The following is a 25,098-nucleotide window of genomic DNA, read 5'->3' as shown; positions in this document are numbered from 1 at the left end:
TGTTTTGGCTGTTTGTGTGTGTGTGTGCTGTGATGGGGATTTTTTTTGTTAATGGTTTCACATTTCCCCCTTGCCATTTGAACAAAGTCACCTTTCAGTTCTCCTCAGCAGTACTCGTACATCAAGTCTAACGTTTTCAACACTTGCATAGTATGTCTAGTAAGCTGACCTCCTGGCAACCTTTTACTGGAAGGGCTCAGCTCTTACAGTATGATGAAAGAAATGGAAATATTTCAGCTGCATGTTAAGAGCTGAGGCAGCTGCTTAATTTCTCCATAGGTTTACCTTATCACCTCGGAGCCGTACCTATGCAAGTTGCTTACCATAATCCTTATCCTACAGGCGTTGCGCCTTTCTCACTTCTCCCACTGATTCTGTTTAAACAGCAGCACTTCATCACTGAACATGTAGTTTCCACTATACCAACAACTGTTGCTAGTGTACTGCATTATTGATTACTCAACACAGAGGGTTCATCTAGAGGCTGCTTCACTGAAGTATTTTCTCTGTGGTTGTTATAGAAAACCATAGATTTTTATAGGTGTAAATCACTAGTTTTATCAGGATAAAATATTATATTTATAATTTGGACAACAATACAATATATGCTGACATCAAAGTCTGCCATAATACGCTTTAGATTTGATTCAGTTTAGGGGCCTGTGATCGGTATGTATTGATATCATATGCCCATTCAATACAATCTGTTACAAAAGATCATGATGATCAACAATCTAATTTTATTGATGCAAAGTGTAAACATTGATACACATCATCATATTTAAGATTCAACTTTACTTTGAAATCCATCGCACATCTGGGCCAGCTCTGTTCAAGCACACCACCTTCCTAAACATTCAAACAGTGCAAGCAGTTTAGCGCCAGGGTGACAATGGCAAGCGTCCAAGAAAAAGACCATGAAGATATTTACTGACATCATCTCATGTTAATCACAAGCCCCTGAATTGAATCAAATCAAAACTGTATCTAGGCAAATTTTGTGATATTAGCAAATATCTTATCATCCTCCAAAGAACGGATTTAATATTGTATCATGTAGAAACTGGTGATTTACACCCACTGTGACCAGTTAGGTGCAATAAAGTTGACTCCACTGTAATAAATAAAACAACACAAGTTAGCTTTCTGGCATTAATCTTTTAATTTTAGCCTAAAGCATGATCTTATTACCAAAACTTTAGGGCTGTCTGACTTAAAGCCCTTAAGGCCAGCTTCTCCCAACAGCTATGAAACATGGATTAACAGCAAGATCATTCAACATAAATATGAAATTCGGCTCAATAATCGCTGTTAAGGTTCACAGACAATACAATTGTTTTTTGTTTTGTTTTTTGTTTTGTTTTTTTTTCTGCTTGCCACCCATTATTAGCTTGAGCATTTTGACATTAAATAAGTTGGTATGCAATTGTAACTGCAAGCTGTGATTATTTTAATTTTCTATTAATATGTTGACCATATTATTTGGTCTAGAAAATGTCACAAAATATTCAAATTTGTGTCAAGCCATTTTTCCCTAGCCTAAGTTTACATATTCACATTGCATCTTTTAGCTGTCAAGCAGTCCAAAACACAAATGTAGTCAATTTTCTGTCATGCAACATGCATTCAGTAGCAGCTGTGTTTGCAGGCAGAGTAGATGTCCTTGGTCCAACTGGGCTGACCTTTGTCCAACAATGTCTTTTAAGTGACTTTTCCTGTTGTGATGGTGTATATATACGGATGGGAATTACATTCCTATGATGCAGCTGCAGAATAGTTTTTGTTTTGATTTTTGCACATCTGGTACAATCACGCACTCAGAACCTTCCATGCCAAAATGGAGTATTACAAATATAAGTGTCCAGACTGGTTATCGGTGCTCTCTGAGCCAGTGTTGTTCACAAATAATTGATTATTCTTCCTCTTCCATTTTTCATGCTGATATTATACCTTGTCCAAATTCTTTCACAGTGATTTGTTTTAACTCTCCTGCATTTTAAAAAAGCTAAAGAAACATGAAAGATGACTATTAGTATCAGTGTTTTGCATGTTGTTCTGGATATAATTAACAGAATTCAGACATGGAAACTCAACAACAAGTGCTCCTGTTTTTTACCAATTCAAACCTGACATGCTGTGAAGCGTGACACATGCTGGTGGCTTGAATACATCCATACCTCCATCACATTCACATTTGTATAGTCCGCATAAACATTTTCGCTTGCAGGCACTAGACTTTCCCTATGCATTTATTGATAGAAGCATAAAAGATTGATTTGATTTAAATTCATTGTAAAAGTTTTTACTCCTCCGAACATTTATTGCACAAATTAAGTGGTAATAAATCACACTTTTGAAATATGAAGCATATTCAATGCAAATGTATGCAAATGCATGATAATAACCGAGCCTCCTGTTATGCAAAAATGATTGAAACCCAAGGTAAAATATAATTCAGTCGTGACGCCAAACAAGCCCTGGGTGCACACAACACTCACACTTACTCACACATACACACCCATCCACACACATCAGTTATGTCTTGCGGGTGTGTTGATGAGCCAGATCAACACTCACTTTTGCTTGACACTACAAGAAAAAAAAAATCCTCATCCTGCCCTGATGCAGCACCTTTGATGCCCAACTTCCTTTTCTCAGTACAGGAGCTGCAACAGCAGTAACACAGAGACTTTACAAGACTGGCTTTGTTAAGACAGAGCTGAAATTATCAAAACATCATGCAGTGTCATGCGAGTCATTAACTCGCGTGCAATGTCCAGTGTTTTCCCCCACTAGCCCCCTGGGCCAGCAGATTGGAGTTTTACTGGCCCCTTGTATATTTTTATCAACCCTGAAACCAGAGAATAAAGATAACTCTTTTTCTCCCCATACTTTTCTTGATTTATTATCTATGATGTCCAACAGTGAAGTTTCCGTTAGCTTTGGTTGTTGTCTTTTAGTTATTGATTTGACATGTTGAGATAAAAAAAGCTGTACAAAACATACCACAGTAGCTGTTTTGCATGTTTTCATCTCATAAATTAAATTGATGTTCCTTTTAGAGAGAAAAGGTGAAGAGGCTTGTGCTCAGTCACAGATAGTAATAAAAGCCTTGTTTTAACAAATGACAGAATTCTGTACACAGAAACACCAAAAGGCATTTAATTAGAAACAGATAAAGGAAGTGTTGAGTACAAAATAAATATTGATATTTTTTTATGTCTTAAAGACATTACTCACATCCTAGACTCTGATATGCAGGGCCAGTGTGGCCAGTCAACATGCACGCCGTAAATGTTCATTGGCCATGTGCCATTGGTTATGCCAAACCCTGCTCACATAGCCCACTGAGTCAAAGTACTGTTTGACTCATATTCTGTCTAACGATGCCACAATTACAGCCCCTAATATATGCTCACTTCCTTCATCATCACACATTAACTTTGGAGATTTAACATTAAGCATAAGCTTATTTCTTTACTTTTAAAACTGCACCATTACATTTTGTAAGGATCAAATACTACTGCTTCAAGGAAAAACTCTTCAGTACTCAATGCAGCAATAATTGACGGGGTTTTCCAAAGTGTTTCATTTTGAAAGAGCCACAGTGGCCACATGCGTATATAATGAATTTGAACTGCTATTTAGTAACAGCACTGATAACAAGATGAGACGAGTCTGTTTAATTTGTCTTACTCATCTAGCCTAAAATTATTTCAATACAATTTTCAGCCCGTATCGCCCAACCCTAAATCAGAACAGCATGTCATAATGTTGGGAATTAAAGTAAAACTTTTACAGATATTTTTCACTGATTCACTGAAGACATCAGGCTGAAGTTTGCTTACCACCTCTGCAAACAAGAAATTTGGGGATTACATGGTCCATCACATACCATTTTTGTGTTTAAACAAAAACTGTATGGTTTTTCTTACTAATGGAATATACACGCTGCTCTAAAAAAATGTTGAATATTGTAACTTTGCCAAAGTGATGGCATGCCAATGCAGACCAACTGAATATATATATATATTACGTCTTAAGACCTGGACAATAGGTAAATCTTATAGTTCGCAGATTCTCAGTGGAATCATTTGATGATATGATCATATTGTGTTGTTGTTTTAAAAAAAGTTCTGTTTTAAAAATTAATGATTCTGAGCAAATTGTAATTAAAGCTACTGTACTGATTTATTTAAGTGTTTTGAATCATACATACTGTATGTGAAAAAAAATTTGGTTTATCCAGTGATGTTTTTACATCCATATTGCCCGCCATTAATAGTGTTTTGTATTTGTTGATGTGTTATTTGGATGACTGCTGGTTCTGACAGGATTTCTGACATTAATGAGGCAGAGAAATGAATATCATGCTGCTGAAAAGTTTAATTTTCTATTAAATTGATTCAAATCTTGCAGGCTGTTGCCGAGGAAATAAACTGGAGCTAACAGAGCCAGGAGACAAATGCAACCTTTTCCCCCGATTAGATATTTACCTCATCACTCTTGTTCATCAGCCATCCTGTGCAGGCATCGATTTGCCACTGGCTAAGGTTGATTCCCTCATTTGTTTCTGTGTAAACTCAGCTGAGCCCTCATGGCATTTGTGTTGCTCGGTAAAAAACCTGATTAGCAAGCTGCGTGGGTGTATTCACATTTACCAAGAGGTGACTTCGACATATGTGAATATGTGTTAACAATATAGAGTGTGACAAAAATTGGCAGTATGGCCCTGTGGTAGAAAATCTTTTTTTTAGGACATAAGTTGGAAATTTTAAAGTTTTTCTACTGGAAATATTCAGACCAAACATGAACACAAACACATTATTCAGCAACAGTTTTTATTCCCTTGCCATGGCCCTCTTTTTTTTATTCTTTATCCCCTCTGTGGAAGTGAAAAGCGATCCAATTAGCTTCAGGTCTTCACAGATTGCTGCTGCTGTGGGCTGTTGAGCAAAATCTGCCCCCGGTTTTAGTGACAAGCTGTCTGACCTTTTTCTGGTAGTCTGAATATGGCTTGAATGCATTTGGGCTAGGAGGGTGATTTTCCCCTACATCAGACACATACACTCACGCACACAGAAACCACGCAGGGTTTGGGGGTTGTTTTGAGGAGCTTTTGGAAAAAATACATGCTGCTGCAAGCTTTGGTCCACATTAAAACTAGTGCCCAATGACAAACGAATGACTATAGGCCTGTGTCTACTACTCCTGGTGAGCTATAGGCTGAATTCTACCTCCTGAACAGGTACATATTATTTCCAAATGTAATGCCTTCTCAAAGGAAATGAGAGTAATTATGTTGTTTGTCACCAGATTATTTTGCACAATTCATTGCTGTCCACTGACAAAGGCAGACTGAATGACTTCTGTTTTTAAAGAATGCCTTGTATTTTCTGCAGACAAGAGGAAGGCTGAACTTTAGTTAGGCTGTACATGCAATGTTCCAAGTATCGATTTTCTGTCACAGAGAACCTTTATTATTTGCACTCTGTCTGCAGTGTGGGAGAATGATGGACAAACCAATCATAGAGTCTGAATAGTAGCAAGAATGGTATGTGCTTGCGCTGGTACAGATGCAGCTGTGTGTGTTGCACTGTTTGTGGAAGGTGCTCTGATTACTGATGTGGGGGGATTGATTCGAGTGTTTCTGTCATTGCATCAGAGCTGAGTAACACAGAAACAATGACAGTCTGATGAAATGCTCAAATCGAGTTCTTTGTTTCAGACAGAGAGATAGCTTTAAGTTTGGAGACAAGGATTGTCTCTGACAGAAAAGGACTTATGAGAGAAGACATTCTAACCCTGAGCTATTGTAATTAATTAACTTGAATGTATGTTTCTGCAGAGTGTGTAAAGATTTAGTTGTCTTGGGTCATACTTGACCAATTCTGTTGTGTCAGTTATGTTTTGTCTGGCTGCATGCTGACTGTCTGAACATGGTCAAAAACGTGTTTACTTATCTAATATTTCCTGATTGACATATTCTTAGTAAAGACTATTTTTATTTAGGCAATGTGGTATATTTAACAATAGGCAGGTTTCCATTACCGATTTGCAAATAACTTAAGAGATAACTTTGAAATGTTGATAAACCCAATTGCGAGATTACTGCGTTTCCATTGAGTGATGCTTTGTGACTCTCGTGATAACATTCTAAGACGCATGGTGATGGATGTTCAAAACATCGGCAGGTTTATTTTAGGGATCGACCGATATGGATTTTTCAGGGCCGATACCGATTATTAATAACCAAACGAAACCGATAGCCGATATGTATAACCGATATTTATTTGCAGTAAAAATGAAAATTTTGGTGTCAAAATTTACAGAAACACACCTGGGATTAGAATGAATACAGTATACTGTTTGTTTACACTGAAAAAAATGGCCTTAACTTTTTGTAAAATAACATGAACACATAATTAACATAATAACATGAACACATAATCTTAATTGAAATGCCTATTAAAACAAAAAGTGCAGGGGCCTTCTAGTAGCTGGGGCTGACTGTGTTAAATACTGCCATACTGTACTTTTCACCCGCTTCTTTGATCCATCCATCTGTAATGAGGATTTAGAGAAAGAGACAAAAAAAAGAGTGAGAATTAAAAAAGAGAAAATATATATTCATTTATTAGAGCAAAACTGTCTGTTAAACTTCCACTACACTACATAATATTCTTAATGATAGCCTACATTAATAACATTTAATTAATGATGTCTTAAGTGCTCTCCCTCTCAGGTAGGATACATCTGATCCAGCCTGATTAAGACCAAACAATAAAGAGGGCGGCCAGAACCTTGGATCACTACATTCATTTTATAGATATAATAGTTACTTTTCAGATTAAAATTTTACATAAAACAGCATGAGTAAATAAAGACACAACTTTCAGTGCTCACCAGAGTTTTTCACTTATAGTTCCTTATTTATTATTATATTTATTTATTTAGAGAAATGAATTCATATTCAGAATCTCAGAACATTAAATGTACACTATTGTGCTTAGAAGTGTATGTCATATTGCATAAGAATAAGGCACTTGGCAATTGTAAATGCAAACAATAAAGGCTACTTTACACACGTGGGTTCTAGACGCGACGGTAAATTTATTGATTGAAAAAACTCGACGTGTGCTCTCTGCTTGACTCACTGAGATGGCCCATCATTTCCCTGGACTTTACGAGTGACCGGCAAAAAGACGAATATTTAACATCTATTCTGTGTGATCATTGTGTAGTGACAGCATGAGCGCTGAGGGAGAGGCGACTGTAAACAAACAAGGACACGTTAGCGTGTGGTGTTAAACTTACAGGCTATAATCGCCTCGGGTGTTGTTTATTGACAAACCAGGAGCCGCCCCACGGGCTGAGACACGTTAGGAGATTAATTATTCCCACAAAGTAATGATAACCGTAAGTGTCTCCTATTATTATTGTGCGTCTGGCCCCAGCTCTAAAGCGGCTGGTCGAGTCAATTATAATGTAGCGGTGAGCCATCATTAAATAGCCTATCCCATGTTGAAGTTGTGAAAAGTTTAATCTCAACAGCCAAACTGCAGGTTTTCCTCCCTTATACTTGCTACAGCCTACCTATGTCATATTTTTATTTAATTAAGCAAGGGACTTCAGGTCATCTTCACTCACATCTTTTTTTTTTTTTTTTTTTGTCGTGAGTGATGCTAGTCCTATCTTGCAAAGTCGTATGCTTGATGTGACTAGACAAGTAGGTTGGTGAAATGTCGACTCTGGGCCTGCATGTTATCACTAATATTGATCAAGGTTGTGGTATTTTTAAAATCATCCTAAAGGGCTTTGAAACTTCGACTGACACTGCTTACCTTTTCTGCTGGATCAGCCACCGAAGCAGTCCTCTGTTTCTCCTCTGTGTCTGTGGCACTGCATGTAGAGGCTTCAGTGTTGATTGATTGGCTGTCACTGGCTCACTTGTGCCATGTAGCCAATCAGTGAGGGATGTGGGCGGGATATTGTTACACAACCAAGAGAGTGGTGACTTCAGGCAGAGACGGCTGCATCAGAGCCGAAGGATCGCATTTTAAAATACATTAATTAATTTTATCGGTTATCGGTGAAAAAAACGGCCGATGCGGATGATCGCAAAAATTCCGAATATCGGACGATATTATCGGCCAAGCCGATAATTGGTCGATCCCTAGTTTATTTTTACTGCAGCCACTGCACTAGCTTTCATTATTTCGAATAGAAGGGGACATAGGCGTGTTATGAAAGCAATAATGTAAAGGAAAGCCCCTTATACATGGGAGCCGCCATGTATGAGGGTCTTCTGGGAGGTCATAGTCCACACAGAGGAATTGTGGGTTCAAAACTTTGGGATGATCCACTCAACTTTTGAAGAGGTCTGTGATGCAGTAACACCTCTTCCAGTGCCTGCTTTATCATGAGGGAGCCAGTTTCTATTGACAAGCACATAGCCATAGCATCATGTGAGCTATAAAAGTGAAAAAAAAGTGTTTCCTTTGTAGTTTTACAAAGGAAAATTTTCAAATTGCCTTAAATACCGACTCATGCAAGTGTAAAAAATGTTTTGCAATAAATGGGATGTTTTTGTTTTTTTTTTAATGACGTGTTTCCATTTTGCACTTTATATTCACAATTTCAGTTTGCACAATTTGAGGGTTAACAGAAACCTGCCTAATGATGCACTCATCAGTTTGGTGTATTTTGATAAACAATGAACAAAAGAGTTTAAAAAATGTATTGGGGGTATGTTACAGCAATCTAAATAATAATAATAATAATAATGATAATAATAATCAATGCTCCAATATCACTGATGCAAAGTGAAAACATGGATACGTATTATCATCTTTAAGATCTGCATATATTTTGGCATTCCCAGGGCACATCTGGGTCACCATTTCTGACCAACATCACCCCTTTTTATAACATTGAGACAGCTCCCGCAACAGCCATGCAGATAATGGCAAGCAGTTGAAAAAAAAGACAATAAGGATATGTACTGAGAATGTGTCATATTAGTTGCAGGCCCTGAAATGAATTGAACAAAAATTGTATCAAAATTGCATCAAAAGTGATATTAGCAAATATAATGAAGTGCAAAAAAATGATATAATAATACACCATGAAGAAATTTGTGAAATTTACACCCCTAATGTTTACATTTCCCAAACTTAGGCATAGGAAAACGTTTTGGTTCAGTATCGGCACAAATGTTTTCCACTGAAGCAGGTATGATCATGACTGGGCTAGTTTTCTTGGCATATGGAGACAAAAAAAACAATGTCTTATCAGTGCTATAGAAGTGGTTTACACTGTGATATACAAAGTAGACAATCGCAAGAAATTAGCAGCACAACACACCTGCTGCAGCAGCTGAGACGTAAACATGCTGTAGAGCGAGGGCAGTGTGATGGCCTATGTCAATCCTCTGTCTCTAAAGCCATTTAATTTGAGAACAAATCTCTCATATCGCAGCTGATTTAGTGGACCCATCCAAAGTCATTACAGGCTTTGATGCTGATAAAGGAAGCATGTGAAGTATAGCACATCCAGGATCATTTCTGTCCCGTGTGTTTTCGATCTTTTCTTCTTCTCTTTTGTAGTGTGAGCTCTGATGATTTGTCACACTGGCCAACCAACAAATTAAATGTCAACATCATCAGTTCTTGTTGCCCTTGAAACAAGTGTCAAAAACTATTGTTTTATTGATACATATTGATTCAGAATATTGCAAACAGTTTCAATACTCATTTTCAGCAGTATTGCCTGTCACAATAATTACATTATCGACTTGTGGTACAATATATGGACATGACGCCCATCGTTTAATGACCTGATTATTGCCCTTTGTGTTTACATGCATATTTGTATATTATATTCACGTAAGAATGTCAGGTGCTCTAACTTATATATACATTCAAGTACACATTAACACATGTTAATTACTTTTTTAAAAATCTGTTAACTGTTTATTATGCCAATTGCAATGTCTGAATATTCTCAAGGATAAAATTTTCATTGATTTTTGAAAGGATGTACTTGCATTATTATGCAGTTGTATTATCATTATATCAGTGGCATAAAAATGATCTCAAAATGGCAATAATATATTGGTTATCACAATTATTCCTGTGCCAATACATCGTTAAACAAACCAGTTATTGTGTCAGGCCTTGGAACCAGCTGCAGTGTCTCACACTCACTTATTGTTGATGTTTATTGCAGTCATTATGCTGTTTTTTGCAACCATCTAAGGAAAGCAAAGTCATTGTTTTCATGTTACAGCCAGTTTATGTTTATCTTATAACAAAAATTTTAACTTGAATGCTTTCATTGTCAATTTTTTACTCCTGTGTTTGAAAATGGCATTCAATACCTTTTTAGGCATTGTATGAAAGTTAGAAATTCCAGTATCATGACAGAACTTAGAACATACGACTTTAAAATTCAGTCAGTAAAAAGCAAGTTAAAGATCAGAGTTGGAAACTGATATAATCATTAAACAACCAGTGAACAAAATGTCAGTGTTGGTGGATCAATAACACCACTCTAACCTGTAAAACATCTTACTCTCTTTCTGTGTTTGTATATGTGTCATGGCAGTAATGTTAGAATGTAAACTAAAGGTTTTCTTTCCGAATGCTGAAACTTTGTTATGTATACACATTCACTTATGTAGAGAGTGAGCCCACGATGTTGCCCAATATGCAAGCGTGTGACAACAAGATGGAAGTGGTTGTTCTTGGTCTGGCTTGCTTCAGGCCTAATACGGGAAAAGCGGACCAGCACTGACACACATTAATGTTGATGCTGTTGGCTCATTTGAACTTTATAGGCAATAGAGATGTGGTTATTGCTGTGTGAAACTGTGTCTGTGTCTGTGTCTGTGTCTGTGTGTGTGTGTGTGTGTGTGTGTGTGTGTGTGTGTGTGTGTGTGTGTGTGTGTGTGTGGCGTGTGTGTGTGTGTGTGTGTGTGCGTGTGTGTGTGTGCGTGTGTGTGTGTGTGTGCGCGTGTGTGTGTGTGTGTGTGTGTGTGTGTGTGCGTGCGTGCGTGCGTGCGCGTGTGTGTGCATCCATTACCGCTATTGTGCCTGGAATCATGAACATCTAATTACCTGTATATGACGAGCTCTCTTACACACCTTCAGGAACGGAAGTGGGATGACAGACGATAAAAATGCAAATATATTTTTTTGATATGAACTACACGTTCCTAGATGGCATTATAAAAGACACATGTTGGATATTTTAAGGATCTCTTTTTGACCTTTACCTACCAATTACTTCCACATGAAGAGATCCTTTAGTGACGCAGATTGAGCCCTCAAATGAGCACTCGTCTTCCAGCAGGGCTGCCTAGCAACCAGGTAGTGCTTTAACAACCAAGATGAGCTGTGCAAGGAGGGAAAAAGTGGATGGCTTGAAACAGTCATATTGTGACACTTAGAAATTAATCAGCTGTGGAATTAACTTTGTGATGTGTATTGAGAAAGAGACATTAACTGATTTGGGCTATCAAAAAAAAAAAGCAATTGTCCTTGGCAGCACATATTGAAGCATTTTACATATTAAGTATGGCATTACTTTGAAATTCATTAACAGAGGTTAATTCTATTCTATTTCTCTTCACAGTTTGGGGGCTACGGGAGGTGGGCAGCTAGCAAACTGTTTTATTGGCCATAAGACTCTTTCAATGACACATGGAAAGAAAGTATTTGTCCCCAGCCCTGTTTGTTTCCTCAGGAACACAGAAACGTCTGTTTCACTTTTGCAAATTGCAGATTAGGGCTTGGCAATATGACTAAAAGGTACTTGAAATCCTGAACTCAAGTGGGAGAAAAGTTAAATTATTCATCCAATTCCATTGTTGTGTCAACTTGAATTTTGTTTGAATCAATTAAAGCAGACATTTGTATTTAAATTGCACACAATATGAAGCTGATGTAATTATCGACATTATTACATCAACACAACTCATTAAATAATGTTGCATTTTAAAAGGATCAAGTAAATCAATAAATTAGAATTTTATACTGCAACCATGCGTTTAATTAGGTAAGCAGCAGAAATCCCCTTTAGTCAGGGTTTGTCATATCATATGAAATAGCCAGTTAGTCATTTTAACTTGTTAATTTACCATTAGCATTCGATGAGTCAACTATATAGCTTCTGTCTGTAGCTAACGTAATGTGGCCATTTCAGTGGTGGAGTGACATTATCCATGGTCATAACAATCATACTAAAAATCATGTTATGCGCATATTTGAGTATTAATATATATCATACCCTGAAACTCAGATTCAGTGTCAGAAATGCAGATCAAGTGTATCTTAATCTCTCAAACTAAACCCACTGTACACCCTTGAAGCCCCAAGATTCATGAGAAGGGATTTATCTCTCTAAATTATTCCTGAGAAAGGGAGGAAAATATCTACACAGGCCACCACAGGATTTTAAGTCAGAAAATCTACCTGCTAAACTGGAATTGATCAACCTTCAAATGATTGGTAGTTTTAAAGCCAACATGTAGATCCAGTTTCTAACTTTACTAACCCCAGGAATTTACAATGCATTAATTTGTTGACTATTAAACTGCAAAGTGCCTGTTTCTGTTTTTATTTTTATTTTCTTCACTGCAGGACAGAAACAGTCATTATCCATTGCAATATACTTACCCAACAGCTACTCGGATTTCACACAGCTCTTACCAATATGCACCAGATGATACAAAACAACCCCATAATCATAATAATACTATTAATGTTATTATTCTCCCATGCAATATTTATTTCACAGCACTCCAAAAGGCTCTGCTGTGTCTTTTACTGTGTTCATTTCAAGAAAGTAATTATTATGTTACCCACAAGCAAAGAAAGTACAGCATTCTCCCAATTATCCATAATCTTGTAGTAAAATGTAATTCACCTTAATCCACAAATTTTACTGTGATGGTGTTTTGTGTGCTGGAGCATCTGTGGTTACCCTTGAGATGCTTTAAAAAATCCTGTAGAATGCCAGCAGTCTTGAGGGGAAATTAATTGGGTGCACATAGTTTTATCCACTAATAACCATTTGTTGTGCATCATTAAAGCCTGCCTCATTAGATCTTTTAATTAGTCCTGGCTAACAGTTGCTCCGGACTACAAGTTTTTGACAGTTGGTATTTCCTGCTACCTGTGATTCCACTTCACTACGTTTCTGCTGACTTAACTCTGCAGAGACAAGGACATTCTGCACCCTGCATTACCAGTTTATTAGGTGAAAAGTTGCTAAAACAAATGTAATCTAATACAGAAGTCCTGCAATAAATCTTACCTTAACCTGAACAAATTGGTTTGATTTCTTGAAAAACATGGGGTTAAGAAAATGAGCAACCTAACAAGACATTGGTCAAAAATTGGTAAGAAATTAGTAAAAAAAATTACCTAACATAATCCAGAAAAAAGGAAAGGAAAGAAAATTACCTTCAAAGGTCATGAATATATCACAAATATAGTTTTATAGACATTTTTCCATTTTTTTTATTTCCCCGTTTTTCTAAATATTAATTTTCAAGTCATTTTTTTGTCACCTTTTACTAATTTCTTGCAATTTGTGGGGCATTTCTTACCAAATTATTAACTGCACTGCCCTTTTCTTCGTGTTTTCAAAAGAAATAAACCAATTTGCTCAGGTGTCAAAGGGTTAAACAGCTTGTTTAAGGCATCTGAGTGCAGCAACTAATGTAGATCCAGGTTTCAAATGGTTAATGTAATAATGTACAGCTTTTCAGAAGGGTATTCAGTTCACAGGTTGCAGTTTGTGGTGCTGATGAATTGTAATGTATTATGCTGACTGGTGTATCTATTATTTTGTCCGCTACATTTATATTAATTATAGGTTTAATATATATCTTAATGTATCATGCAATGCAATAGTTCAACAGCACTACAAACTACAGCCTCGAAAATGATCATACAGTTGAATTTTAAGGATCATTAAATTTCAAAGCTCTCTTAAGCTTTGGCACAATTTAAATTCTCTGTTTAAGTTTTGAAGCTTTAGTTTCATTTCAGTAATGAAAAGGAAATGTGTCTCTTCTTTTTAAACAATGCAATAACGATTGCAGCTGCTTTGTGTAACTTTGGTGAAAAATAGTCTCATTCCCAGGCCAGCAAATACAAACACTTTGGGTTTTTAGTCAAACCGAGCCACCAACCCAAAGCGCTAAGATTTTACGACCTGGGGATGAGACTCAACAATCAACTATCTTTTTCCATGAGATTTCTCATATGAACTCTGAACAATGTCCAGTCATTCAGGTCAGGACATTGTCCAGAGTTTCTCTTCCACACATGCAGCACACAACAGGAGTGGTCTGTGTCGGAAGTGTCCTCTCTTACTGGATTTTTGTGAGGGGTGGCGCCTGGGTAGAGTGTGCAGTAGGATGGACATGACGCGGATTACACCACAGTCCCGTAGCCGGTTTGTAATTTGGGCATAAATAACCGATCTTCTTGCCGTTTCTTTAATTTGTCTCATTTACGTTTCCATCTTAAAAATAACTCCTCTTCGCCCTCGGATGTTTGTTTTCTAACGATTCAATGCGTGCCTCATGACAGGAATGTCAACAGGTCCACTTGGTGAATTCTTACACATGGGCTCAATCGGACATGACACAGACTCTGCAGTAGAGGACTGGCAGGATAAAATCTGTTTAATGTCCAATTCAACTCATTTGCAGTCTCACATACAACTCCTCTGGGGTAATGTCTAAATAATTTCAGGTTTTCAGCCGCGTGTGAAAAAGGCTCTGCACACAGATCATTGATAATCATAGTGACTGTGCAATAATATGCAGCTGCAGAGGTGAGGAAATCAACAAAAACCAGAATTGTTACTCAGTGCATAACAGTAATAATTCTAATTATATAGTAGTACTAATAATTACTGGTTGGCTGTTTCTCAGAGTCTTACAGCACTGCAGAGACAGAGCTTTGAAGATTTGTGTCAGCTTTGTTAGTGTGTACATTTGAAGGCGGGGACCTTGTTCTCATCTTATTTTCTCCATGTGTGATGGATCCCCGCTGAGCTCTGATGGTTTTGCTCCGTGGAGGAGATCATTCACCTCCCAGCTGTGCTTGTGCACCAACTGTCAGCTTTGCTTTACCTCACCACGATTTTGCTGCTTCTGCGTTGGCTTCACAGCCAGACTGCCGTGTCAAGATGGCCCCATAGATAGAAACACCAACCAATCACTGGCAGCCCCCCGACCCCGCTATACCATGCCTCACGTGGGCCCTATGTAACATGGTAAAAATAACTACCCATCTTTCTTAGACACCATTAAATTATACATTGTGCATGAGTTTGAGTACAAATCACTGTCAAGTCAAACTACAGTCCCTCACTATGTTTTTGTAGCACAAACATAAGTAGATATTCTTTTTCCTGGAAATTACATTATGAAAAAATTGGGGGTTGTATTACTTTTTAGGACTAGCAGTAACGTATTCACAAAATTAAAATGGAGCAAGTAGCTATTACAAAGTGGATCTGTTACCTAAGAGTGTTAAGTGTTTCTCACAGAATTAGTGTGTATTATCTGTTTGTTTGTTTTTTTTCCTGTTAAATACGTTTATGTCCCCTCTCTAAATTCTGATATTCTGTGGGTCTGTGAACACAGCACAGTTCCTCAGCAGCAGTTTGAGATTCCCGGGATTGATAATTGATCAGTCAGTTCATTTAGAGCTGATCTGATGAGATCAATGGATGAGAGAAGCAGCTGCTGTGAGTGAATGCAAACTTGAAGACCCAGCAGAAAGACCATTTAAGTTTCACTTTCGATGCTCCATCTGTGCCCAGAGTGTCCTCTGCATTCAGAGACTGTGGAGAATCGAATAACCGAACAGTGTAAATATTTCAATAGTGCTCCTAAGATTCGGTCCAGCTCCAAAAACGGCAGATGTTTTGATTGTGGCTGCTTGCCACAAATTAAAGTGTGGAAAACTTTGGTGATTGGTAGATTTAATGTTATTAGGCTGGTGAGTTTCTTTGATTCCATAAATAGTTTTTCTAAAACGTTTCAGAATATGATTAACACAGCAGTGCTCAAATGATGCAAAAATAATGCAATACAGTCCTTCTGTTTTTATTCTTCTTGTAACTAATTCATGAAGGAGAAGTTGTAGTGCAAGGAGGAGGAGGGATGCAGGGGCTGCATCCACTGAGACACAGCTGAACCCCTCTTATGTGAACTCAGTCATTATCCACAATCCCTGCGGCTGAGTTCATAGGACACTGCTTGAAATTGTTATTCATAAATGCACATTCTTGAGCGATGTCTTCAGTTCTTATAATTTTGAAATCTTTTTTTTTTCCGACAGATATGCGTCGTTAAAAACCTTACTCTAACAGATATACTACTAACATCTCGTTACAGGGGCGATAACTACTGGGATATTCGGCTTTGTAGGTTATTGTGACTCCCAAAAGATCTTTAGAAAAACACTCGAGGAACACTCCTTACATAATCATGTTGGAGTAAGTCAGCCAACAGGAGGGTAATTTCCCTCACTGCAGTGCAAAGTAATAACTGAATATTAGGCAGGGAAACTCCAAATCCCAGGAATCATTAGGACTGGTTAATTCCAGGGTAACTCTCCCCAGATGATTAACAGCATTAATCTTTAGGACTCAGCACAGTAATCCATTGATAGTAACTGAGGAAAAGTTCTCTCCTCAGACTGACTGCAGGCACAGATCATCTCTGTGTTGTGTAGAGGACAGTTTCCAGGGTTGCATTGGTGGCCTGTTCTGACTCAAGATAGGAATTCACTGCCTTCTTCATTGTCCTTTGTTTATCACCAGCTGTCATAAGCACTGCTTTCTCCGCTCATCTGTTTTCGCTGCCCTTTTGCCACAACTGAACCTCATTTGTTATTTCCACCACATCAGAGCCAGCATTTGTTAGGCATGGAAACCATTACTTTAGATGATTTGAAGAAAATCTTCGTCATAACGCCTCCAGATGGCTGGATACATCTGCACATCACTCTCTCCACTGACACAATATAATGTACAGATCGCTGTTACCTTGTGCCTACCCTCGACTGAGACGTGCTAATGTCACGGTCAACTGAATGTGTCAAATGTGTGATCACTCAGGCCACATGAAGAGGAACGGCACAATTTAGGATTTGTCATGTGTCAGTAGTTTTGGGACTCCTCGCATAACGTGGTGATAGGGTTTTTGTCTCCTGTGTTTTTTCTGATCTGACAGTTTATCTAGCAGACACAGGAGGTTGCCACAATATTTTCAACACCTGCGCAATCTAATGTTTTTTACAGAATAATTGCAGTAAAACTTACAGTGCTAGGAATGACTTGGATATCAACAGGTTTTTGGATATTTTGCAAATATCAAGAAGAATCAAGACCGGGGGTGAAGAAATGAAAGAGGGAGGCTGTGTTCTCACAGTTGAACAAGTCCTCCACCATTGGAATACTTTGGACAAAATGGCTTCTCTTTTTAAGAATAAGGGCAAAAACAAACTATTTTGTGCATGGAAATGTCATTTCTGTCATTTTGTCAGTGGGGTGTTGATTCAACTCTGATCAAATTTCAGGCTACATTTTCTGATGCTGTTTTCTAAATCCTGTTACCTTATCCACTTTGGCTGGTAGAAAAATTTAGAAGAACATATTTCTACAAATCACTTGCTGAGACAAATAAACAGTATACCGTGCATACAGCCATTCACCAATAGAAGGGGTGTAAGGATATAACAGTCAGGGTGTGGACACCTTGTGATCCTTACAGTGTTTTAATCTACTCCTCTTTAGCAGTGCTTGGTGGGCTGTAGCTGTAATGAGCTTGTTGGAGCAATAATGAGGTCCATTCCCCCCTTGCAGACTTAATTGACAGTTTATGCACACCAACACACAAAAGGAGCTTTCCATTAGAGCTTCGTCACACCTTTTGCTGTTTAGTTAATATGTCTAGAGTTATTATGGAATTGTTTCAATGACAAATCCATGACAAAGTTTTATTGAATGAATGAACTGTTTAAAAAAAACCCTTGACGTGAACATTGCTTAGTGCTCATTTCATCTAATCAATCATTGTGGGGAATTAACACACCTCATTGCAGTTCTGATAAAGCACAGCAATAAAACAACAACAATAAGGCTATAATTAGCTGAATAGTAAGGACTGGAGTGCAGAGGCATAGCATAACTCATGATTACAACATTCTGTAAGCAGTTGGCTGTACAGTTATGGTTTTTGACCAAACACATTGAAAAAGAAAAGAAAATGAGTGAAGGTTTAAGACAAGCAACATTGTAGGCTCCCCGGGGCTTTTCCACAGATTGGGACAAACCTCAAATGCCCAACACATTGTCAAGGTAAACAACGCCTTTCCCTCATGCTGTTCCCATTTCATCAAAACACTCTGGACACCTTTGGTTCTGATCACAGTCGCCCGTGATGCTGCATGCTGAAAATACCTATCCAAAAGCAGATCTTGTAAACATTTCCTGTAGGTAGTGGGAGTAGATCAGTTTGTCGCTGTCGAGTATGTGAGGTTGTTGTGGAATGAGCACTCACAGACTTCAAAGTGGAGTCCTATGGTTACCAAGGTTCACTTGCTTTAGGGCGTCAGACATTCATGTTTGCCTGCACCAAGGAAAACTGGTGCCTCAGTCTGAAGTGATTGGATGTGGTCACACATAATTAGAGATACAATCATGAGAAAACGCAACTACAAATTCTTATCATAATGATATTTCCGCTACTTTCCCCACCAGCAAACTAACACAGCTGTTGCTGATGTTGCTGTGCTGATGCATTTTAGTCGCCACATAGCTCTGATGCAGTGGTAAAGTTAAGGACCAGACGTCTACAAGCGGCCACTAAGATGACCGTTCGTACATAATGTATTCACCATGGGAGCAAACTTTAATGTCTTTTGTTTGTCTCTGTCTGTGAACCAGCGTGGGTTGAGCGCTCCCAGTGAACGGCCCAGCTCCAAAACTATAAATCGATTTGTGGCGGCAAATGTTTTAATCGCGGCGGGCGGCAAAAAATAAATGATTGCGCAGGAAAATGTTATGTTGTATTTGTGAAGATACCTTTGTTTTTCTCGCATGCCTCCATGGTGAACGAAGAGTCCAAAAATGGAGAAAATTTCTGAAGAATTGAAGTTATACCACCAAGAGCATCAAGCATTTGTTTACAAACTTGCACACAACTTGTGCAGTATGATCCAAGTATCACTTGTGCAGTCTGTTGCTCAATACTGCAAAACACATTGCCCTTTCCGACAAGAAATTGAACAAAAAGTGAAACTTGTTTATGCTAGTAATTTTACCTTAGTAAATACGGGAGTTGCTGGTATATTGCTTTCTTTATCTGTAGTTTTTGTTTGTTTGGTTGGTTTTTTTGAGTGTGTGACTTTGGTGAATCAAAAGTAATCCTTTAAAAGACACAAGAATTCAAAATTTGACATGCTGGTGAGGAAACATCAGAATAATTCAACCTTTCAGCAGCCTGAATATATTGTTAATACTAAATATAATGGTGAAATGTTGCTAAAAAGAAGTTCTCCACATTTCCAGATTCCTCTTCTTGATCCTGATTTTACTGCGTCGGCTTAGTTTTTAAAGCAGTAAAACAACACAAAGAAGCAACTCTTGACACTTGAATTCAATAGTAGTCAAGTGTGCCTAATCTCTTCCCATCACATCACAGGACACTGGCTCTTCCTGTGGTCAGCTTAAAGTTGCACTGTGCTGAAGCTCCACTATTCCTCAGGGCAATGATAAATCCAAAGCATTAACACAAAGTAACCACGAGAGGTGATAAATTCACTCGGGTTAGTAAATTATTCTAAGAGGGCTCAGACATTTCATTGAAGATGAACTGCTCAGACTTGTTTAGAGTCTGTTGGGTAGAGGTGTTGTTTTGTGGGTTATCTCCTGGCACTATATGATGCTGCTAGATATCCCAAACATGGCAGTGAGGGGATTTAGAGGCTACTGGGCGACTGCGTCTCATGTTATTTATGGAAAACAGGAGGAGATGAGCAGGCTGTGGAGTCTGCTTTCTTATTTTGAGTAACACATTTGTTCACAGTTGCTCCTCCACACCCACACACTCCTTTGTTCATCTGATACAATTAGTTTCTACCAAAAGTCTTTCTTGTCACTTAGCAGAGATCTCACGGGGAGCTCGCACAGTTCCCACAATATCTTCTTTCTGCTGAGCAGCTTTTCATTTTCACAGCACATGTTCTGTCACAACAGCCTTACGAAGGAACAGAGAAAACTGTTCGTTACTCATACTGTCGCTGGCACTTTTCTTCACTTCAGGTGGATTAACCTGGCCTTCTCCCCACACACACCGATTAATCGAAATGGTCTTCTATGATAAGGCTCTGTCTTCTCTCCTTGTTTATCCCACTGGGAGGTAAATGCATTGATATTCTGCAAAGACATGCTCGATCACAGAAAGTGAAAGAAACTTTATCTCTTCAGGATGCATCAATAGCTTGCATTCCCGCATACATCACACCATCCTCTTGAGGCTGCCTTGAGGGTATGATATGCATTTCATCCTCACACACGCAGTTCCTTTGAGAAATCTGCTGGTATGCCTTTTTACTTTGTTGATAGTCTCTTTAACCACCGTCATATTGCTGAAATGTGTCGAGTGGGTGTGCTTTATTTTAGTCTGGGTATTTTTAATTTACCATGTCTTGAAATTCTTTCAACTGGCATACATTTAAAATGGGAAACAGGATTTCTGGAATAAAAATAGGTTTCCCTCATTAACAATTAACAAACAACTCCAGGAATATCTTATGTCTTCTAGAAAATTATCCCTTTTATTATATGGGGCTTATTATTGACTGTTTGAGTTCTTGTTTTGCCAAGATAAAAAAAAAAAAACGGTTCTGGAGGAAATTCTGGATGTTGACAAAGTTTTAAATGCAAGCTACTTTCATATAAGCGCATCTTAAGTAATGATTTCACCTGCCATTATTCTGGTCTCATCAGTAATGACAATTTGTTGTTGTTGTTTTTTGTTTTAAATTAATGCATCTTAGTGTAATGGTTCCACTGAGGCAGAAACTGTAAAATTAGCACTATTGAACATGGCATTGAAACACTAATGTATTTGCTATTTATTTGTTTTGTTCACATTAAAAATAATATATTTATTCCTACAGTAAATATATTTCATTCATTGAAGTCTAACTAAAAGGCAGTATACATGTAACACATAGATGTATAAAAATAAGGGATAACGTTACAGGACTGTAAACAACTAGCTATCAACGAGGTCGCAGGTAATAAAAACATCATATTTTCTTATCTAACTTGAATTACAAAAGAAAAGAATTGGTGAATTAAGGGTTCAGTTCAACCAAAGCGGAGTTGGTAATTGTCAAAACTGTGGATGAACTAACAAGTTTGTATCAAGGGGAATTGATACAATATATGCAATACTTTGTGTGGCAATTTTGTATCCTTACACAGACACCAAGTATCACATTTTTATTATAAAAGTTATTAACATCATAAACACAAACTAAACTTCTGGTGGCCTATTAGAATAATAAAATCAATAACTTTTCAGTCCATTAGATAATTGCAGCAGTAAAAAGCATTGAAGTGAGAAACTTTATCTTTAAAATTTTATCTTGTAATACAGTATATGTTACTGCCACATTCAGCAATGTTTAAAATTGCAATAATATTGTATAGTGAAAAAAGTATAGCAATAATACCGTAACGCTAATTAGAAGAAAGAAAAAAAAAACTTTAGGATAACATGGTGAGTGGAGGGACCACCTTTCACCTGGATGAACAGGAATCCGCGCTCTGTAGTATCTTAACAAAGTGATGTAGAGCAGTTAATTTTAGTTAGTTTTTCAGGTTAAATAAATAATAAATATAATTGCTAGAGAACTGCAGGAACAGTTGTGCTCTCCCTGGAAAAATATAACTCAGGTATCAGTGTAGAGATAACAGGACTTGTCAATAGGACTCTGAGACATTTAAAGTTGTACTTAAATAACAACCAGAACACCCTTGAGACAGCTCCAAGTCCTTTGCACACACATCTTCTCAACCTTTCAATACATCTTCTGTAAATGCTAAAATTCTACTCTAGGTTGCCGATAAATGGATTGCTGTCTGCACTTCATCTGCACTTGAATGCAGATTCTCTTTATTCATCCTGTCCAGCTCACTCAATAATTAATTGTTTTACACACCCCGTACCTTGTTCTCATCTTCTCATCAGTTTGACGCTGCTCTTATCATCCAGATGAGATGTGTTTTTTGTTCACCACTTGAGATAATATGTAAACTGCCATCTTGAAGGAGCAAGGTACAACATAAGTTAGTTCCTCTTCTGCTGACAAGATGCCCCTCATTAGGAAAGCGTGTCTTTTCTCCAGTTGACTGGACAAAGATCAAAGTCTCCATTTAGCCTAAAATGTCACCCATGACAGCGAGGAGAATGACAGCAGCGTCAATGATGGCTCTCAGCAGAGACCTCATCATCAAAGGTGGTTTCAATCATGAAAGTTGCTAACAATAATTAAGCAGCCATTGGTCCATTGACAGTTGCTAGGCAACTGCATCAGCATTACTCTGGCAAGTCAAGGAGCATTGGTAAGCAGGTTTTCAGACATGCAGTGGCATTTTAGCATGTGTGGAGAAATGTGTGATTTACCAAAGCATGCAGTGAGGTGTGTAATGTATATGGCTTTATTGTAGATTTTGTAGTGGTGGAAAGCATCAACCTTCAGGGGGCCACAATGCCATTGTTGTTATGCGTCATTTGCAGCAATGCACGTTTACTTCACACCAAAGGCAAAGGATGAAAGGATGATTTGCTCGTTTACGTCTCTGTAAATGGGGAGGTTGTAGAATACAATTGGTCACTTTTATGCACAAAATGAGGGAGAATTTGAAGATAAGGTAAGATTTTTCCTAATAATTTTAGGGCATTTTTATTTTTATTTTAACAATCATACATACTTAATAGCTCTTTAAAAACAAAACAAAACAGTGTTTTCTTCTCCCTAGTGCTTGGCCATTGTTGTCATAACTTTATAGTTGTATTAACGGCATACCTTTAATGCAGGAGGAGGCTGTTTAGCAGAGAGCGAAAACTCTCCAGATAAAGCTTGTGTTCAGGTCTGCCCCTTATCCAGTAAGATTTATTTTAAGTTAACATCTTGAATAATAATCTGAGATAAAGACCTTAAGTTTTTCTTATACTCCTTAAAATGTTGGGAACCAATGTAATGTCTCTTCACAATCATTCTGACTGAGAGTGCACAAATTCATGAAGTATGTGAGCATCCAACTTTACATTTAGCAAAAAAAGAAAGACAGATGTTCTTTGTCAATTTAGCTACAAAATTTTAAAACAGCATACTGTATATATGGTTAAAATATGCAACTTATTTGGAAAATTGAAAAAAAAAATGCAATCTTATTTATTTTCAGCAAGTTTCAGCCCTTGCACATGCTGTTGTCAGATTCCCTGTCCCAGTTGTGAAAATAGGTTTGCTTATTAGTGCCAAATTTATCCTCCTCCTGTCTACTTTCCTTCTGTGGGGCCTCTTTCTTGCTGATAGTTGCAGAAAAGGGAAAGTCTAGTGCCTCATACACTGTGTGGGAGTCCAAGTGGAATGTTTGACAACAGAAGCCTGAACACATGCTGTGTAACCTTCAGTGACCGCTGCAAGCCTATGTAGGCATGCCAATACAAGAGAGTGCTGTTAAGCCTTGCCATATGTATCACAGACAGAAATGTACTCAGATTAACACACATTCTTGTTCAAGCCAAAGGCATCATTAGGAGGAAGTGGAGGGTGAGGAGAACAAAGTTTTAGGAGAACCTTACAATCTCAGGCTGTCCCAGTACAATAAGGCTGCAGCATGTGTTTAATTATATTTAACTTAATCCTTACAAAATATTAAACTGAATGAATGAGAAGTAGTTATCACAGTTGAGACACTTGAACCAGCAAATGCATGTATCTTCTACCGGGTAATTGACAATAATGATTAATCATTTGGAAACATTTTGATTAGTTCAGCTTAAGGTTAATATATCTACAAATTGTTTCAGCCAAAATGCCAACACAACATTCAAAAAAACTGTACATCCTCAGAAAATAAAATATATTGTGAGTCAACACCTCTCTGGCTGAGGTATCACTGAAATGGTATACATCCCATAAAATTAGCCGCTGTGTTATTGCATGTAAGAGCATCAGCTCAATTTTTTATTTTTATTTTAGCAATCAACTCTCTAATACCACCTCACTGTTTGCCCTCTGTGAAGTGGATTTGTTTGTATTTACTTAATGCCTACCATCTGCCTCTAACTCTTACAGTGTACTTTCTAATCGGTGGAAAACTGAGCACTTCCTGTTGTTTCCTTGAAGCACTGATTATTTGTTTTTTTTTCCCTTACCTGCATAAAAAGGTCTCTGTTCACAGAAGCGTGAAGAGAGAGTAGTTCAATAATTCCTCTTTTTTTACTGCTTTGGAGAATTGCCCTGTTGAGTAGTCATCAATTTTTAGACAGGCCGTCTCGTTGCGTGCATGTGCACATTTGTTGGGTCTTTTCGCCCCCAGTTGAACCATGGTGGAGGTTACACTATTGACTCAATGAGAGTCTCTTTTGATTTGACTGTTGCTTGTCCCCATTGAATGTAGAGGCACTATTCATTAAAACTGATCAATAGGACCACAGCAGTGCATCCTGCTGTCACAGTTAGCAGCCAACATGTGCAGAAAATTCAACAAATCGCACATTAACATTTGTCATTTAGTTGTTTCTAGTTTTATGCATTGAGGAAATGACTGAATGTGTAGCAGAAATTTTAACTGTTGATAATAATGGGCTGTATTAATTAACCCTGAAAAGTCTAAGTTATTAATACTTGAAGACCATTTGTTCTAAAACAGGTGGAACCAATCACAGTTCAAAAAGTGTAGCAAACTATAAACAGTACTTTTTTTTAAAAAAAAACAACAAAAAACAAAACACTTTTCTTATTACATGAAAAACAAACAAAG

General features: G+C 37.7%; 1 protein-coding gene across 3 annotated transcripts in view; it reads left to right on the top strand.

The window, feature by feature from the left end:
* The window catches only part of LOC121950345 (tumor protein p53-inducible protein 11), a 50,433-nt gene that overhangs the window by 7,252 nt on the left and 18,083 nt on the right, over positions 1–25,098 (top strand). The window lies entirely within an intron of this gene.

This window comes from Plectropomus leopardus, chromosome 7 (assembly GCF_026936395.1).
Source record: "Plectropomus leopardus strain MGB_pleo_1.0 chromosome 7, ASM2693639v1, whole genome shotgun sequence".
NCBI lineage: Eukaryota > Metazoa > Chordata > Actinopteri > Perciformes > Serranidae > Plectropomus > Plectropomus leopardus.
Note: the sequence above shows the minus strand (reverse complement) of the source record. Positions and strands in the feature narration are given on the sequence as shown.